This window comes from Phascolarctos cinereus, unplaced genomic scaffold (assembly GCF_003287225.1).
Source record: "Phascolarctos cinereus isolate Bilbo 61053 unplaced genomic scaffold, phaCin_HiC Scaffold_726;HRSCAF=1367, whole genome shotgun sequence".
Taxonomy (NCBI): Eukaryota; Metazoa; Chordata; class Mammalia; order Diprotodontia; family Phascolarctidae; genus Phascolarctos; species Phascolarctos cinereus.
In genome coordinates, this window is record NW_027556098.1 from 254,504,632 (window position 1) to 254,524,053 (window position 19,422).

The following is a 19,422-nucleotide window of genomic DNA, read 5'->3' on the forward strand; positions in this document are numbered from 1 at the left end:
AGACTGCCTCACCAAAAAGCCAAAAAAAAAAAGTAATGTGATCTATGTTTTATTGCATTTTTGTTTACTTTGTTAAATATTTTCCAGTTACATTTTAATCTGATGTGGGCTGCACTCAGGAGTGTTGGGTATGTTTGGCATCTCTCTTATAGCGGATAGAACACTGGACTTGGAGTCAGGATGACCTGGATTCAGATTCTACCTCTGATACTTACTAGCTTCATGATGGCGGGCAAATCACTTAATCTCCCTCAGGCTCAATATCCTCATCCTGAAGGTATCCATCTACCCAGAATTCCTGGGTGGTAAATCTCCCTATACCAATGCAAGTTGACACCTCCAATATAACTTAGAATCTAATTGAGTTGTGAGAGTACTTTGAAGTTAAATGACCTGCCAAGGGTCACATAGGCAATATGTGACTGAAGGGAGATTTGAATCCATGCTTTTTTAGCTTTGAGGCCAGTTCTCTACTATTACACCACACTGCCTCTCTCATGTGTGAAATGCAAGGGGAAATGACTCAGAACACTGTTGTGAGGATCAGATTAGTTAATATATGTCAAGTGCTTTGCAAAGCTTGAAGCACCCTATAAATGTCAGCCTTCATTATTGCATTTAGAAACTACTTAGTATTTTGAATAATCCCAAGCTACTCTTTGACACAAAATCTCTTCTTTTTAACATAAATGTTCTCTTCAGCGACATTGACTGATTGTGAATCTTAGAAAGCCCTAAACATCTGAAGAATCAGAAGTGCAGAATTTCAAAGACAGAAGGGGCTTGAGCAGCTGTTTAGTCCAACCTGTACCTGAAAAAGCAACCCAACTATCACACCTGACAGCTCATCATTCCACCACCTCTTAAAGACCTCCTATAAAGGGCAGCCTACTGCCTCCCAAGGCACCCATCTCACTTCTGGGTAACTAATTTTTTGGAAGCCTTTCCTGACATCAAGCTGAAAATCTTCTTTTTGTGAACTCCGCCCCTTGCTCTTGAGTCTACTCTCTGTGACCAAATGCATCCAAGTCTATCCCTCCTTCACATGACCATTTTTCAAGTCTTTTAGTACCCCTGACACAATAATAATTGTGGGCTGCCCAAAAGGCAATGGAGAGACACATAGAAAGCCCAAATAGGCTGCAGAGTTTTCAGACTTGAGGCCAATATGGGATTGCATTGGAGGAAAAGGTCGTTGGGAATATTTTAACATGGGTCAAAGCAAATGAGTGAGGATGGAAGTGGAGTGGGTAGATTATCAAGGATGACAGAACAGTTTAACTGAGGGTGCAATTGCACCAGGACAGGGATGGACCATTCCTTGCTCCATGGGCTTGGGTGGAAAGAAGGTAAGCCCTGGTGACATTGTGGATGACAGCCCTCTTTGGGAGTCTTCCTCTTCCCCCTCCAACCCTTCAGAGATGAGGGCTGAACAGGTCTCTTTCCCTACACAACTGTATGTGGTGGTTTGGGTTAAGGGGACCATGAGGCAAGCATAGAGCAAATAGTCACCATGCAGAGTAACCGCACCTCCTCAAAAGTTGGCATCCTGGGGCAAAGGCCAGCTCACCTTGTGCTAGTTATGACTCTGTATGACTATGGGCATTTTTGTTTCATTCATTTATTACTGAGTGCTTATTAGCATGGTGACCGGTACATGTTATTGTTCAGTCATTTCAATTGTATCTAACTCTTTGTGATCCCATTTGGAGTTTTCCAGGCAAAGATACTGGAGAGGTTTGCTGTTTCCTTCTCCAGCTCATTCTACAGATGAGGAATGGAGACAAACAGGAGTAAATGAATTGCATAGGGTCACAGCTCCGTGTCTGAGGTCAGATTTGATCTCAGATCTTTCTGACTCCATGCCTGGTACTCTATCCACTGTACCACCTAGCTGCCTGAATCTGATGTAGAGGAAGGATCCCTTTCCCTGGAACAGAAGGTATCGTCCAGTTTTCTGGGCTATGGGCCACATTAGAAACAGGTCAAGGGGTTCTTTCAGGCACAGTTCTTCCTGGGTGATATTTCTAATTATAATTCCTTATGCACTTATCATTTCTTCATCAGCCCTTATCTTGTATTTGCTGCCTGGAAATATACTTGTTTTTGGCTCAAGGTCACTTAATTAGTCAATGTCAGAACTGGAAAAAAATTCAGGACTGCTCTCTGCATACTGATAATTATATTTAATTTTGCATTTCTGTAGCATCTTTGTTCTGAGAAGCTCAAGATGTTCTACTTTTCTTGAAACAGACTTTGAATTTACAAATATACAAGGATCATCAGTGACCTTCTAATGTAGACAAAAAGCTCCCAGGCCACAGAACTATGAATAGCTTCTCTTAAAATGTTGCCATTTGTGTCTCGTTTTTCCATTTAGGTTGTCTTTGTGTCCACTGAGTTATACAAAATTATGGAGTCATGAAAATACACAATGGCCTATTCAAGGGCTTATAAAAAAATAATAGAAATGCGTATGCTCAGTTATAGATACACAAATCAGTGGGTATTTAGAATAGCATCAAGGGTAGGATTGGTTAATGCTCAAAAAGCAGCATAGAACTTGGAGAAGTTGTTAACTCTTTACTACTGGAGGCTCCAATTTAAATTTTGGTCACCAAATCAAACTTTGCAAAGTGACCCCTTTTAGTTAACTTCTAATGTATGCCTACTGTCAAACATACTTATTGGCAGCTAGAGGCACAGTGTATGTGGCACTAGGCTTGGAATCAAGAAGACTCATCCTCATGAGCTCAAATCCAGCCACAGACACTTACTAGCTGTGTGACTTTGGGCAAGTCACTTAACCCTGTTTGCCTCAGTTTCCTCATCTGTAAAATGAGCTGGAAAAGGAAATGGAAAACCAATATCTTTGCTAAGGAAGCCCTAAGTGGGGTCACAAAGAGTCTGAAACTACTCAACAATTTTCACTCTTATTACACCAGAGGGGGCTGCCTTTCATGGGCCGGCAAGCATTAGAAGGCAACATACCAATAATTATGTCTGTGTCTGCTTGCTCACTAACTTTACATGAAGCAAGGTTGCTTGGTAGATAGAGCGTTGAATTTGAAACCAAAAGAGCTAGTATTAAATCTTGTCTCAGACGCTTACTAGCTATGTATTTGTGCCAAGTCATTTAATCTTTTCAATCCTTAGTTTCCAGATCTATAAAATGGGGGAGATAATAGTTGTGTAATACCAACCTACTTGACAGGGTTGTGGTGAGAAAACTCCAAACTGCTATGTGTGATTGTCACTACATTCTTTTTTCATGGGTGCATAGATTCAGATCGGAAAGGAAGCTTAGAGGTCATTGATTCAAACTCCCTCATTTTGCATATAAAGAATTGAGTTCCAAAGAGGCCAGGTAACTTGCCTAGGTCAGAGGTGATGAGTAGCAGAGCTGGGATATGAACCCAGCTCCTCTGACCCCAAATCCCAGTACCCCATAGTGCCTTCAACCATTGTCCAGTCACCCAGCTGACATCCTGTTGGAGGAACTGAGTGAAGCAATAAACTCATTCTGACCTTTTCTTCCTGAGGAGGAACCAAGGAATACTAAGGTTTAAAGTCACGCGTGCAGTAAGTAACAGAGTTGGACTCAAACCCAGGTCTCCTAATTCCAAATTTAGTAGCTCTTTCTACAATACCACAATTCTATTTGAGGCTCCACTAATCAACATACGTCCATTTTTCCTTAATTTCACCCTCTGAATGGGACTATGGTATTTACCCTGAGACCGTTAATTCATCTTTCTTTACACTGTTTTCACCCATCTCAACAGAGCTAGAGATACTGCCCAACTACACACATGGTATAGCCTAGCAACAGGTCCTCCCTGCATGTCTTACACTGTGCTGAAGGTTTTATACATGAGTGATACTATGTAAAGATGAACTATACTATTAAAAAATTCATATTTCAAATGACTCCAAGTAACCTATTTTCCTTTTGCTCGAGAAAGAACCACAACATGAATTTACATTACTTATCTCTTGGTAGGAGCCAAGCTTCACTTATTGATCTTCTTAAGTGGAACAGTATCTCTCCTTCTGAAGAAGGGTACAAAATAGTTGGCACATAGTTGGGCCTTAACATATGTTTAAGGGTCCAGTGTTAAGTCTAGAATATGCAAAAGATATGTAAGTAATCATCTGCTCTGCAACAGCAAGAGAAAACATTTCAACAAGGTTTGAATATCGTCTCCACGGGTAACTCAAGGATAGATTGAGACAAAGATAAAAGGGGTTTGAGAAGACATGTGGCCAGACAGGATGCAGGGTTGAAACTGAGAAGTATCATACAGCTACATTTATACTGCAATGGCTCTTGGCATGCCAAATGTAGAGTCAAGGGTTTTACAGTTTATTCTATTTTTGTGTAGGGAGTTGGACCCAGAATTAAATTGAAGGAGAGGGAAGAGAGCAGACTGGATTGCATTTGGGAAATTGCATAATGCTTTTAACAATCCCAAACTGCCTCCAGGTGCAAAGACTCAAATATTCCCCCAGAGATCCTGTGTGGTTGTCACTCGTGGAATGTCATGATCTCCAAGGAATTGGGACTGTGAACAAATAGTATCAATGAGTAGATCCTCTCCACTGTATTGATTACAACAAGTAGATTAGTTGTAAAACCTTCATAGCGATCATGCAAGGAAGGAACTCCTATAGAGAAGGGCCAGCCATCTCTGCCAACTGTTAACCACCTGCCATGCACAAGAAAAGCAAGCCAGACTAGCTAAAGCACCAGAACCTCTTAAGGGAGTCAGAAGGCAGTGTGTACAAGCAAGTTAAGCCAGCACCACCACCACCTAGACCACCATCTCCCCTTATATCCAGATGGAGATGCCCAGGCATCTGAACCCAAGAGCCTTGGGGATGCAGTGCGTCCAGCCCAATGCTTTCAGGCACCATCCTGGGAAGCAACCCTTCTGGACGTGCAGCCTGGCAACACTCCTGTAGCTTCTACAGCCACAGCCACTGAAGACCCAGAGTCTTTGCCACCAAAGTCCTTTGGACTGTCAAATGGTTCAACATCAGAAACTGATATCATTTTATCAGTGGAAACGACATTTAAAAAGAAGCATCACCATCTGCCCTACTACAGCACCCCCAAGGCCATGGGACCTTTACGTCTGACGTACAATTGAAACCTTTCATATATGTTGTCTCCCCCATTAGCATGGGAGCTCCTTGAAAGCAAGGATGTTGTACTTTCCAACTCATGTTCTTTGTATTAATAAAGCTTCATCCATTCATCTGCTAATGCTCTCCCTCCCAAACTACCTCATATTTAACTACTTTGTGTACGTGCATAAATGTATTTGTATATGTGTGTATTTAATAACTTTATGAGATATGCATGTGTGAGGTCTGAAATTCCTCTGGCTGGGGAATCCTGTACCTCCCCCATAACCATAGGGTGTTCTTTTTATACCAAAGGAAGAGGCCATGGAGCTCTAGATAGATTATCGGTAGTAGTTTAATCAGTCATTATGAATACTTACAAACAGGCGCAATCTTTGGTCTGGGGCAGCAGTTCTGTGGATCCCCCACTGAAGAACCCCCAAATCCCCATGGTAATTGTAGAAAACAGACAAAGGCAGGAGGAATTAGAGAGTGCATCAGTGCTGATTGGTGAATATTTTTGGTTTTGTGCTTAGTAATGAGCTTGGGAATTAAATCAATGTTATGCCCAAATATACGTTTGTGTATAGATCATGTATTAGTCACATATGGGTAACAATATTCTTCTTGTGACTCTCATATGTCGTAGTACCTTAAGTTTTGACTCAGTAACACAAATATAATTTTGTAGCTAAATAGTCATTGTAAACAGGTAGCCATATCTGGGCTTCCACCTTTCACAGAGTTTAAGTTTTTATGGCTTTTCACTTATCACTATATTTTGGGGCTTTTCCCAGTATGAACCATACAGTATGTGTATATGTATATATGTATGTGTATATTTTATATAGAAATACACACAGCCCTTTCCCCCAAGATGGTGCTGAAGGCGAAGGAGGAAGTGGTTGTCCCCCGCAAGACAGAGGCTAAGTCCAAGGCCTTAAAAGCCAAGAAGGCAGTGCTGAAGGGTGTTCACAGCCACAAAAAGAAGAAGATCCGAACGTCTCCCACTTTCCAGTGACCCAAGACACTAAGACTTTGACGGCAGCCCAAACACCCGAGGAAAAGTGCCCCTCGGAGGAACAAGCTTGACCACTATGCCATCATTAAGTTTCCCTTGACCACTTAGTCTGCTCTGAAGAAGACTGAGGACAACAACATGCTGGTCTTCATTGTGGATGTCAAGGCCAACAAGCATCAGATCAAGTAGGCTGTCAAGAAGCTCTATGACATTGATGTGGCTGAGGTCAACACACTGATCCGGCCTGATGGAGAGAAGAAGGCCTATGTCCGACTTGCTCCAGACTATGATGCTTTAGATGCTGCCAACAAAATTGGAATCATCTAAACTGTGTCCAGCTGTCCCAGTCCACCTACAATAAAAAGTTTTCCAGTAAAAAAAAAAAAAAAAAATACACACACACACAAACACATATATATATAATGGACTTCTTTTCTTCTCCATTGGAATACAAGCTCATTGTGGATAAGAATTGTTTGATTATTTTGTATTTGGATCACCAGCACCTAGTAGAGTGCTTGGCACCTAATTAATTTTGATTGATTGATCAACTGAAGATGGGTGCAAGGAGGTTCAGAATCACAGAATTCATGGTTGGTAGGGATCAGCAATCATCCAGTCCCTGAAACAACTATCCCCTATACATTCTATCCCAAAAGTGGTCATCTGGTCTTTATTGGAAGGCACTTCCCCTTTTCCCCCTTCCTTTTCCTGATTTAGGTAAATCTGGCTATGATACTGTGATTCATTAGCTCATTTCAAAATTTTGAAGGACAAACTCACCAAGAAAAATCTATCAAAAAAAATCTGGGGATTATAGGACAAGTATATAGGGGCTGTTTACCTTACAGAAAGATGTTTTTTGTGTTTCTCATCATAAGGTATAGATTAGTCACTAAACCTAAGCTGATCCTGCCTTGAGCCACAAAAGTCAGAAGAAGACAGAAAGTGAAAAGACTCTGCAGCTGCTAGAAAAGAAAAGCTGGTAGTGGAGAATGAGAGCTATATTTTTATTATTTGCTGCTTTTTTCATAAAGGTTGTTATGATTATTTTTGCTTTCTCTTTTAGTAAATGTTTTGCATTTGAGTCAATTTGATGGCTTTGTATAAAAGAAGCACATCAGTTGAGATTCAGATGCTAGAGTGGTGAGTAGAAAGAGTTTATCTCTATTTCTCACCGGGCCACAACCCCAACTTCTCCACCATAACCCAGAAATCTCTTTATCCTGGAAGATCACTTAGAAAATCATTTCAGTCCTGAAATTCATGATACCCTCTGCCCCTGAGGATCCTCCCTCTCCTTGGATGGCTTCTCCCAAAAAGTGCTCAAGCCAGCTATCTCCCCATTTCTCATCAGGCTGCATGCATGCTGGACTCCTCTAACATGCCCCCTCAGGTACTTTCTCCCTTTTCAGCTTCCTTTTATGGGCTGTCTTGCTCCATTAGAATGTAAGCTCCTTGAGGGCAGGGACTAAATTTCTTTCTGCTTGTATTTGCATTTCCAGTTCATGGCACAGTGCCCGGTACACAATAAATACTTAATAAATGGCTGCTAGATAGGGGCAGCTAGGTGGCGCAGTGGATAGAGCACCGGCCCTGAAGTCAGGAGGACCTGAGTTCAAATCCGACCTCAGACCAAACACTTGACACTTACTAGCTGTGTGACCCTGGGCAAGTCACTTAACCCCAACTGCCTTAAAAAATAACAAACAAACAATAAATGGCTGCTACAAAACCAAAAACCACAACAGAATCTAGCATTATCCTTGGGACTCTGAGAGTTGAATTATAACAGAGCGGTGACTGTGGCCGGCACCACTGCAAGAAAACAACCCAGACTTTCCAGTGTGAGTGCAGGTTGAGATGAGTGAGCTAGCCCAGAGAAGGGGGATGCAAGTGCCATGTCAGAGGACACACTCATGAGCCACACTGCCAGAATCACGGGGCCCATGGCCACCCTTGGGCTATGCAATATTAAGGGAACCACCACCCTTCTAGTCACCCAAGTTGACATCCAAAAAGACATCCTCAATATTTCATTTTCCTTTACTCCTCATATAGAATCAGTTGCCAAGTATTGTTGCTTGTACCTCCACATATCTTGTATCTACCCCCTTCTCTCCACTTACATAGCCGTTACCCTAATTCAAGCCTTCATCCCCTCTCACCTGCACTGTTTATTTAATAACCGCCTAACTGTTCTTCAGTTCTCTCCCTTCTGCAATCCATTCTTAATACAGTTTACAAAGTAATATTCCTAAAGCACAGTGATTATTTTATTCTTCTGCTCCAATAGTTCAAATGGTTACCTATTGCCAATAGTATAAAATACAAACTCCTCTCTTTGGTAGTTAAAGCTCAGCATAACTTGGCTATGGCCTGCCTTTCTAGGCGTATACCTTATTCCCCTTCACACTTGATATTCCAGCCTGACTGGCCTATTTGCTTTTCTTCATCCATGACATTCTATCTCTCATTTCCATAGCTTTGTACACATTGTCCCTGTGCATAAAGAGCAATTCTTACTCACTTCTGCTCTTTAGAATCCTTGTTGCTCGGTCTTTCAGTCATGTCTGACTCTATGTGACCCCATGGACTTTGTCTATGTGGTTTCTTGGCAAAGATACTGGAGTGGTTTGCCATATCCTTCTCCAGGGTGTCCCCATTTTACAGATGAGGAAGTGAGGCAAATAGATGACTTGCCCAGGGTCACGTAGCTACTAAGTGTCTAAGGCCAGGTTTGAACTCAGATCTTCCTGATTCCAGGTCCAGTATTCTATCCAATGTACCACCTAGCTGCCCCTTAGAATCGTTAGCAATTTTCCACACTCAGCTCCAATGCCACTTTCTACATGAGGCCTTTCCTGATTTCCCATTATTAGTGTCTCCCTGATGACTTTTGTAACACACCCTCTGGACTTATCTCCCCAACTCAACACTTACAATTTTGAAGATTGGGTGTCCAAGGGTATCCCTATTCTCACAGATTCAAGAGTACCCTATGGATCTGTACTTCTAAACTATAGGACAATTACTAGAATTCCATAGCTAAAGAGGCAAGAAGAAAGCCACTAATCAAAAGTAGTATTTCCTCATCAAAGCATCATGATTGAAGTCTCAGTATCCCGAATTCAGGTATTAGGGTTAGAGGAGTCCGAAAGGAGGAGAAAAGGATGATTTTTGTGTTATGGTCCCATTTTAGCTCAGAGGCAGCACAGTGTATCTCAGAGTGAAGAAAATCATGAAAAACAAGAGGAGAGTAGAAGTATATGGCTCAGATAGGAAAGGTTATCCTTATGAAGTTATGATCAAAGCATCCAGAAGACATTATTAGAATTGGCATTAAGAACTAGGGGGTTTCTTCTTGGCATCAACATCTTTTTTTCATGTCTTCAAGCTGTTTTTGGCCACGTTGGAGTTTTACAGTATTGAACCAGATACATCCCAATGACAGCACCTGAGTCTAAATCCAAGCAAGAACTGAGATGTGGAGATGCACCAGTGTCAGCTGGTAAACAATTAGTTCAGAGCAAAAGCAATCACTCAGCTGGCATCATAATAACAAGAGCTACCAAATATTCCTCCCACAAACCGGGTGAGGAGGTGCGGTGTGCATACTACAAATATTTTGTCAGTGGGAAAAGTGGGCACAAAACTCGGTGCACAGAGAGGCACACATGTAAGGAACACACATGGCCAAGGTGGAGCTGCCGTTGTTTCTTTCGTGGGGGAGTGCTCATAGCGCTCCCCCTCCTTCAGATGGGGTGCCTCTGCCAAAACCGTTACTCCACTGGGTTCCCTGAATTTGCTCTTCTTCACAGCTGGATTCCCGATTGTCAGGGCTAGCTCTCTCTTGAATCCGCAATCAGAGATCACACATCTTTAAGCCGCTTACTGCCGGGAATGCTGCTCCCTTCTGTGTCTGCTCTCTGTTGGGTGTTTACCTGTGCCTGGAACTCTTCTGAGCTGTCAAACTATCTCTAGGGGATGTCAGCTTTAGCTTTTTAAAGGCCTCTGACCACATAGCCAACCAATCTTCTAGAAAATGGGCCAGCTGCCCTTCCAATTCAAACACAGAACTCTTTCTTACTTTGTAAAGGGATGACAGAGTACAGACACTTCTTTAGCATACTAATGCGTGGTTTCTTTTATCTGCCCTTTATTTTCTGTGAGTACATCAACAAAGTCAGGAACTGAATCACCCCTTGACCTCACTATACTTTATTTTGTGAGCTAGGCATGGTGGTGCACACCTGTTTTTCCTGATGCAGAGGAGACTGAGGCTGGTGCATTTCTTGAGCTTGGAAGTTCTGAGCTACAGCTGGGCTAAGCCAATCGTGTGTATGCACTAAGTTCAACATTAATTTGGTGAGCCCTCTGGGAGAAGGGGGCCACTGGGTTGCCTAAAGAAGGGCAAATTGTTTATACTTACCAGCTGTGTTACCCTGGGCAAGTCACTTAACCCTGATTGCCTCACCAAAAAAAGCAAAAAATAAACAAATAAATAAAAGAGGTGCAAATTGATCAGGTCAGAAACAGTGTAGGTCAAAGCTACCATCCCTACCAGAGTAGGACCAGGCCTGAGTAGCCTTTATACTTGTAGCTTAAGTGAGATAAGGAGACCAAGTATTAAATGTGTGTGTGTATATATATATGTGTGTGTCTGTGTATATATATGTGCATACATATATGTGTATGTATAAAATGTATGTTCATACATATATACAGTATATATATATAATATATACACATTTGTGTGTATGTACATATACATTTTTGTTTACATGCTGTTTCCCCCAGTAGAATATGAGCAGATTGCATGCAAGAAGTATTTCATTTTCATCTTTCTATCCCCAGTGCCCACCACAATTTGTGGCATATAACAGACAGTTAATTGACTGGTTGGGAGGATAAAAACTGTATTTTTCTCAGAAAACAAATTAGTAACATAAAATCTCTACTTCAGCTTTTAAAACAGTTCCTCATAGTATCATAGAAAGCTACTACCTTAGAGATTGTCATAGAGATCTTCTAGGTTAGGAGTTTTTAATCTTTTTTTGGGTTGTCATATATCTCTTGCATATTCTGGTGAAGCCTATGGACTCCTTTGCAATATAATATTTTTAAATGCATATAATACATAGGATTACAAAGGAAGCCAACTACAGTTATCCCTTCCACATCGCAACTTTCCCCATCACGGTTTCAATGTATTGCAGGCCAGTGTAAGAAATTAAATGGGAATTTGGGGACAGTTTTGCAGAAACAGCAGAAACATGCAAAGGCCAGCAGATGACACAGGAAAAGTTTAGGAACTCAGAAATGTAAAAAATATATGTATAGTATTATATAATATCAACCCAAATTGTATAATAAGGTACTATAACACCCCATAAAAGAAACAGAAAAATATCATACTTCTTCTCTAGTATGAAGGGAGGGCCAAATATTTTACATGGATTTTCCAGATCAAAGGGGCGCTGCATCCCTAACCCTCATCTGGCATGGCTAAGGTTTAAACTGAGATTCTCCGACTTCACAACCAAAGCGCGCTCTCTCTCTCTCTCTCTCTCTCTCTCTCTCTCTCTCTCTCTCTCTCTCTCTCTCTCTCTCTCTCTCTCTCCTCCCCCACCCCGTTGTTGCCATAGAGACAACTTGTTATGCTTCTCTTTTTTTCTTTCAGAATAAAAGAGACATTTAATGTAATAAAATTCTCCCTAAATACTACTTTTGGCAGCATCTCACAAATTTTTATGGTATAATTATATCTGCTTTCTTTTTTTAATTATCTATTATTGTCTTGGGGATTTCCCTCCTTGTCCAGGCATTGTTTTACGGAATATTTTAAAAGTTCCACGTGGGCAAGTATTTTTTAATGTTTTTTTCCATTATGGTCTAAGACTATGATATTTAGGATTTGTCTTTACATTTGCTAAATGGGTTTTCAGCACCCACTAGGTGTTCAGTTTTTACAAATGATTTATGAAAGCAAATGTAACTCTTGCTAGTGAATAGTGCTGCATATACTGTCATCCACTGATTTTGCTTAATTATCTTTCTTTGTGAAAAGGGAGATTATGGGGGAAGAGAAGGAAGTTTCCTCTTATACCTAATCTAAAGGTAAGACTAGCAACATACATACACATACATATGTATGTATACAAATATGTATATATGTATTCACCTATATGTTTAATGTCATATTTAAGACAACTTTTAATTATTTTATATTACTATTTAAAAATTTTAAACTATTGTTTGTATCTTTTATCTTTAATTCACCTTAATTTCCAAATAAATTCCTCATGAACTCACGCAATCTTCCATTCTTTGTAACATGAAGTAAAAAGAAAGATGATTTCTAAAAAAATTCAGCAAAGCTAATCAACACCAAGTCTGATGGTATATGTAGTGTTCAAGAGCCGTAGTCTCCCCACTTCTGCAAAGAAAGGAGGAAGGTGCATTTCTTCATTCCCTGTCTGGAGACAGATTTGGTCATTATGAGTACATGGAGCTGTTGGGATTCTTTTTGTTCTTTCCACTTACAGTGCTGGAGTGTTGTATATTGTTTCCCTGATTCTGCTTACTTCATCACTTCAATTCATATGGCATCCCATTCTTCCCTGAAGTCTTCATATTCACCCTTTCTTATATTTTATTACTATTTTATGACATTCATGTATCACAATATATTCAGTCATCCCCCAAAGGGAATGTTTGTTTTTAATTCTTTAATTCTAAAGTGTTATTTTTTTATAGCTCTAAATCTCTGATCTTATGAGCCTAATCAATCAATTATGGATTAAGCACCTACTGTGTGAATGCATTGTGCTAGGTACTAGGTACACAAAAACAAAAACTAAACAATTCATGTCCTTAAAAAGCTTACATGCTACTGAAGGATATAATATGAACAAAGATAGGTGAGTAGAAGATATTTTGAGTAGGAAGACACTGTTAACAATCAGGCTTCCTAAAGGAGGTGGCACCTGAATTAAGCCTTGAAGGAAGCTAAAGATTTTAAATGATGGAGGTAAGCGAGGAATGCATTCCAGAAAGGATAACCTTTGCAAAGGCAAGTAGATTGGAACTGGAATATGAGGTTTGAAGAACAGCTAATCGGTGTGGCTGCAATGATAGCGACCTCCTCCAGTGGATTCTGAGCTCTTTGGGGCCAAGGATTGTTTTTGCTTTTCTTTGCATCCGAAGTGATTAGCACAGTACCTGGCACATAGTAGGTGCTTAATAAATGCTTGTTGACTTTGACCTGAAAAATTTGGGCAAATTATTTTTATACCTTGTTGTTCTCATAATTTGACTTGTGTTATTAATCTTGCTCTTTCATAACATGTCTTTCTCATTTCTTCTCAGAGCACCATTGCTTTATGTCTATTGGACCTGTGGACATACTGTTTTAGGTTCTTCAAACAATGAAACATTCCCCAGCATTCAAAAAGTCATTCTCACGGGGCATTTTGTTTCTAATAGCTCTACTTCTCTCAGCTTGTCTAAATTTCTCCTAGCCCTGCTTTTTTCCACACTGTGAGTAGGAAGCACAAAGACATTCTTATCCGCTGCATCATTAACTGTTCTTTTTTCTTTTTGGTAGCTTGCAAAATCCCACTATTGGGATGCTACAGGTGATGAACTGCATATCAAGGGATCTTTGAGAATTTCTCCAAAATGGAACCATATCCTCTCAATATCTATACTGAGATCATTTTTAAATTCAGGAAAATGTTTTTTATCAACTATCTTTTGAGTGTTGTATAGTTTTCTAATTGAACTCCTTTCATGTTTGCTAGCATCTCTATTTATTTATAGATCGAATGTCATTGATCAGTATTTCAGATATTGGACCATGATGATGATCTCCTTGTGTATTTAGCTGATTTGAGTTGGGGGTGGGGGGCTAGTTATATCTTCATAATAGCCTTTATTCTTCTACCTCAATTTTCCTTTTTGTAGTCATCAGTAGCACCATCTTGACACACAGTAGTTTTCTGAACTAAGGCAAATCTCTAGTTTAATAGTTCAGCGTCTCAGTAGTTTATGGGGTGTTCAAGGAAGACTAGCATCTCTGGTTGGAGGGCTTGCCAAACCCTTTTCAGGGCTGCTCACCCACCTTTGGTGTCCATCTGGCACTCAACTCTCACCTATGGCTCCAAGAAGCTGAAGCACGAGCAGATGGGCTAACCCAGGTTGAGGTCAATTAAAATGGTCCTTAAATCCATTGGTGAGTTAGGAAGAGTGTCTATCCCAAGCATGTGAATACTTCTCCTGGCAGAATGGGTGGATGAGAACAATTTATGCCAGTGGCTGTGAAAGCCAGCTACCATGGAGCACTTAGAGTTTGGTAAGAAATAGAAGATGCCAAAGTCATCCACTGAAATCTGGGCCAATGCTAGTCATTTTGACTGTTGTCCTGCCACTGGGCTCAATGATTCTGGAAAAGAGATTGAGGCTGCCAACTTTGTGCAACTCTGCCTCATTCAAATCCAAATCACCCTCAAGTCATCACTTATGATATCATTAGTCCTCTTCAAAAATGAAGGACAAACAACAGTTTACAAGTTTATTACCACAGCATTTTAATCTTCTAGAAACATTACTTATCCTTTTAAAGTTTTTAAAAAATTAATATGAGTTTATACATTATTTGAGAATCCAGCATCAATTGCCACGGGTATCTTCCTGCTGGTTTGCTCTTTTGCTGTGGTATTGTAGCAACAGGAATTGGGAGGGGGGGTGTTTTTTTTGTTTGTTTGTTTTTAGTATTTGTTCATTAGATCCACAAATGATCCTGCTTGTTTTTTATTCAAATTTCTGGCTTTTGGATTTATTTTTTTGAATGACTTCCCTGCTTACACACATTTCTCCTTCTGGTGAAGTTGTATAGAAAGGAGAAGAGAGTTGGTGGATTTAGCTAGGAGCATGCCCTGCTTATCATACTTACCACAAGTGGAGTATGTTTTCTAAATTGCAACTCATTTCATATGTTGAATAAGGCTTTTCCACTAGTTTTTAAAATTTGCTTCTTGAGGGAAGTTCCAAAAGAACAGCTGAAAAAGTCCCATTCCATTAATTGGAAGCTATTCAAGGTCCTCCCAAAAAGATGGCAGCAAAACTTCTCTGTTTTGCCCAGATCTAATTGGAAGATATCATCTAAAATGTTGTAGTACACCGTGATTTCAGTTGCAGGCACCACCTTTAGTGACACTGGAAAAATTACTCTATTAGACCTGAGTTGCAGTCATGATGTTTCACTAATAAACAAACCAGTTTTGCCCAAGCTGTCTTAAGAATTCAGCCCTGAATGCATCATTAGCTATTTTCATTAGAAATTATATTAGTCATGTCTACACTGGCTGTATGCCAAAAATTTAAGTTATTCCTGCGAACTTAGAGCACTTCTGTTTTAAAGATCATTTTTACTTCTATTCATCTATACAAATTACCTAATTTCAGTCGTGACTGAACTCTTTGTAACCCCTTGTGGGGTTTTCCTGGCAAACATACTGGAATGATTTGCCATTTCCTTCTCTAGCTCATTTTACAGATGAGGAAACTGAGGCAAACAGGGTTCAGTGACTTGCCCTGGGTCACATAGCTAGAAAGCGTCTGAGGCCAGATTTGAACTCAGGAAGATCCTGACTCTGGCCTGGCACTCTATGCACTGTGTCATTTAGCTGCCACCAAGTTTTATTCTCAGTTCTTAATTATAGAAGTACATGAGTCTTTCTATTAAAACTTCTAAAAATCATAGGAATAAACTGACTGTTCCTGAATGTAATAAATGGTATAGATTTAAATCCAAAAGTAAACATTACATGTAATAGAGAAAAGTTAGAGGCCATTCCAGTAAGATCAGCAGTAAAGTGAGGATGTCCATTATCACCACTAATATTTAACATGGTGCTAGAAGTGCTAGCTATTGCAATAAAATAAGAAAAAGAAAATAAGGGAATAAGCATAAGCAAAAAGGAAACAAATCATCTTCTGCAGGTGATAGGATAGTGTACTTAGAAAATTCTCAGGAGTCAACACAAAAATTAATTGAAACAATAACTTCAGCAAAATTGCAAGATATAGGATGAAACCCCATACATCATTAGAACTCCTACAAATAACCAACACTACCCAGCAGCAAGAGATAAAGGGAAAATCCATTCAAAATAACTACAGAAGAGGGGCAGAGCCAAGGTGGTGGAACAGCAGAAAGAAGTATAGCAAAAACCTCCCAGAAGTCTTCCAAACAAATCTAGGATCGGAGTTCTTTCATTTTAAGGAAAAGTCAAGAAAAGATATGCTAGCTACAAAGGGCTGTTAAGTATAAAAGGTTGTTCTGTCTAGCTCCTGAAGGCAGAACCAGGAGAACTGGGAAGTTACAAAGAGGCAAATTTAGAGTTGATTTCTGGAAACATATCCAAACAATTAGAGCAGTCCAAAAGCGTAACAGACTGCTATAGTTAGTATTGTAATCGTAGGTCTTCAAACAGAAGACCTGGGTGGCCAACTTGTCAGGTGTGATATAGTGGGGATTTCTTTCAGATATGGGTTAGACTACATAGTTGCCAAAGCCTTTTCCACTCTAAAATCTTGCGATTCTATCAAATCCAATACAAATCAGAGCATCAGAAAGGTACAAAGAGCTATGAGAATTCAAAGGATTACTTCAGAAAGGGTACAAGATGAGCAAGGCATATTAGGAAAGGCTTCAAGAGCAGAGACAGAGTTTGTTGTAAAAGACCAAAGGTTATCTATTCCAAAACAGATCTTGACAAGAATTCCCCTCTACAATATCCCCAACAAATTGTATATTTTAACTGCTGGAGACATGGAGTGGGGAGGACTTCTAAAGCATTGCTTTTCCCTTTTGTAGCATGCTTCACTGTTTTGTATTTAAGTATGCGCAGCATTTGCCTATTTGATTATAAGCTCCTTTAGGACATGCACTTCATTTAGTGTTCCTTGACACAGTAGCTTACATATAGTTGGCATAAAAAATTTTTTTACACAAAGATTATGAAAATACTTAGACTGATAGTTCAAAAATTTCAGAAAGGGCAGAAAGACAGCACTGTACATTTGTGTCAAGAAATCATGAAATCTAGGATTGGGAAGGAGGAATATAGTTATCAATAGAAGTAACAGATGCATGTATTTTAAGTGACATATATACTAAGACAGCCAGGCCATCTGGAGGGGGGGAAGTTTATGTTATCAACAAAAATGGCACAAAAGCATAATTGCGATAGATACTTCAAATCTCAAGACATTTGCTGGAGATATGTTGAAAGAGAAGCTGATGAATTCTGAATCTACTTTCTAGGTTTTACCTTTCAGAAGGTAGAAAAATTAGTAACTACTACCTTAAACCAGAGTCTAACCAATTACAGATGTCATTTATATAGCACTCTAAGGTTTTTAAAATACTTTGTATAATTCTCATTTGCTCTTCATAACTTACTAAACATTTTACAGATGAGGAAACTGAGATTCAGATACATTATTCTTGTTCAATCAGTATCAGATAAAGGATCTGAACCTAATTTTCTTTTGAATCGCAGGATAGCAGGTCTAGAGATGAAAACATTAAAAGATATACTAATTTAACTTCTCAAAATCACTTAAAATTGGAATGGTTCTTGGCAACCATCCAGTAAAGACCATAAATGAAAGAAATCTCCATGATGACATACCCAAATGATTGTCCAGGCTCTGCTTGAACAGTTCATTTTATAGATAAGGAAACCAAGACCCAAAGGTATCTTACCCAAGGTCACACAGATAGCGACATGGCCGTACTTCAAGTCCTACCTTCTACTCCACATTTGGCATTCTTTGACCTTACCATACTGTATTCATTATGCAGCCTTCCTTCCACCAAAGCTACATTGCCTCTAAAACTAGCTGATGAACATGACGAGAACCTAAGCACCATCATCACCTTGAGTTTTTAATGGATGAAGAAAACAGGCTCCTTGACTTTATGTGAACAGAGTTCAGAGTTTAAGAATCCAATGGCTGGAAATGTTACAAGTCAGCTAGAGGGACTGGAAGCTCTCAAAAGACTTTTCTAAAGAAACCTGTGAAGGGATGCACATAGATCTTCATAAGCTAACCTTAAAGGGATTTTGTCTGTTACATTGATTAGCTGCATATCTATCAATGCTCAGAAACACCATGAAGTTGACACTACAGTTCCACTTTACCTATGGGGAAACCTAAGCCGAGATCACACAGAACCTGAGGTAGGATCTGTCCTCCCAATTTCCAAGTATAGCCCTCTACTATACCACCTCATTGCCTCGCCTTCGCTGACTCCACAGGTAAGCACTAACTGAACCCAGCACTTAAACCCTTTTACATGTCTGCAGCCTACCTTTCCTAACTTCACAATACTCCTTTAAGGAAGTTTAACCTAACTTCCACAATTACCCTAATATAGCATGCTACGGCTGCCTCCTTATCCTTTGCTGTCCTGGCATGCACTTTCTCAACTTTGCCTTAAAATCCTGTTTCCTCCCTGATGATTTTGAGTGTCAACTAAGCTTTTCAGTAGAAAAGCTCAAGGAAAACTAGTAATTTTTCAGCCATGTATTCCCAGGCCCCAAATGTTTGTTGTACTGTGAAGACCTAGTTTTAAATCTTGCCTCAGGTAAACCATATCTCAAGATGTTTTTCCACATCTGCAACCAGAAAGGTACTATTTATATCATCTCCCATTACAAGGTAGGTATGAAGCATCAAGTCTAATAAATGTATAAAACCTCTTAATGTTCCCAGACTAATGTATGCACAATGTGCTTCAAACAGGTTTTGCAAGTTTCAAATTAACCAAATCATTAAAATATAAAAGGTTGCTGGTTGCTTTATTACCTTTAGCATCAGAATTGCAACTGAACACAAAAATAAGATATTGAAATGATTTTTTTAAAGAGCAAAGTTCCCCAAAAGATTTGACAAATTGGTAAAACAAGTTTTCCTTATTCTATCTGTCTGAACATGGATTATAACAAATTTAGTAGGAACCAACTGTTCTTTAGCTACAATTTCTGTAGAACATACATTTTAGTACACTAATAAATTTAACCAAAAAATATTTGTAAGGTTGTAACTCCTTTACCTGAGAAGAAAATCCCAGCAACTCCTTTGCCAAATGAAGTAATTACCAATCACAGCTTAAAACTTAAAAACTTACTAAAGGGGCAGCTAGATGGTACAGTGGAAAGAGCTCCAGCCTTGGAGTCTGCAGGATCTGAGTTCAA

The 19,422-nt window shown here is 39.6% G+C and overlaps 1 pseudogene; it reads left to right on the plus strand.

The window, feature by feature from the left end:
- Nucleotides 1-6,007: 6,007 nt before the first annotated feature.
- Nucleotides 6,008-6,535, plus strand: LOC110215620 (large ribosomal subunit protein uL23 pseudogene; annotated as a pseudogene).
- Nucleotides 6,536-19,422: the final 12,887 nt, after the last annotated feature.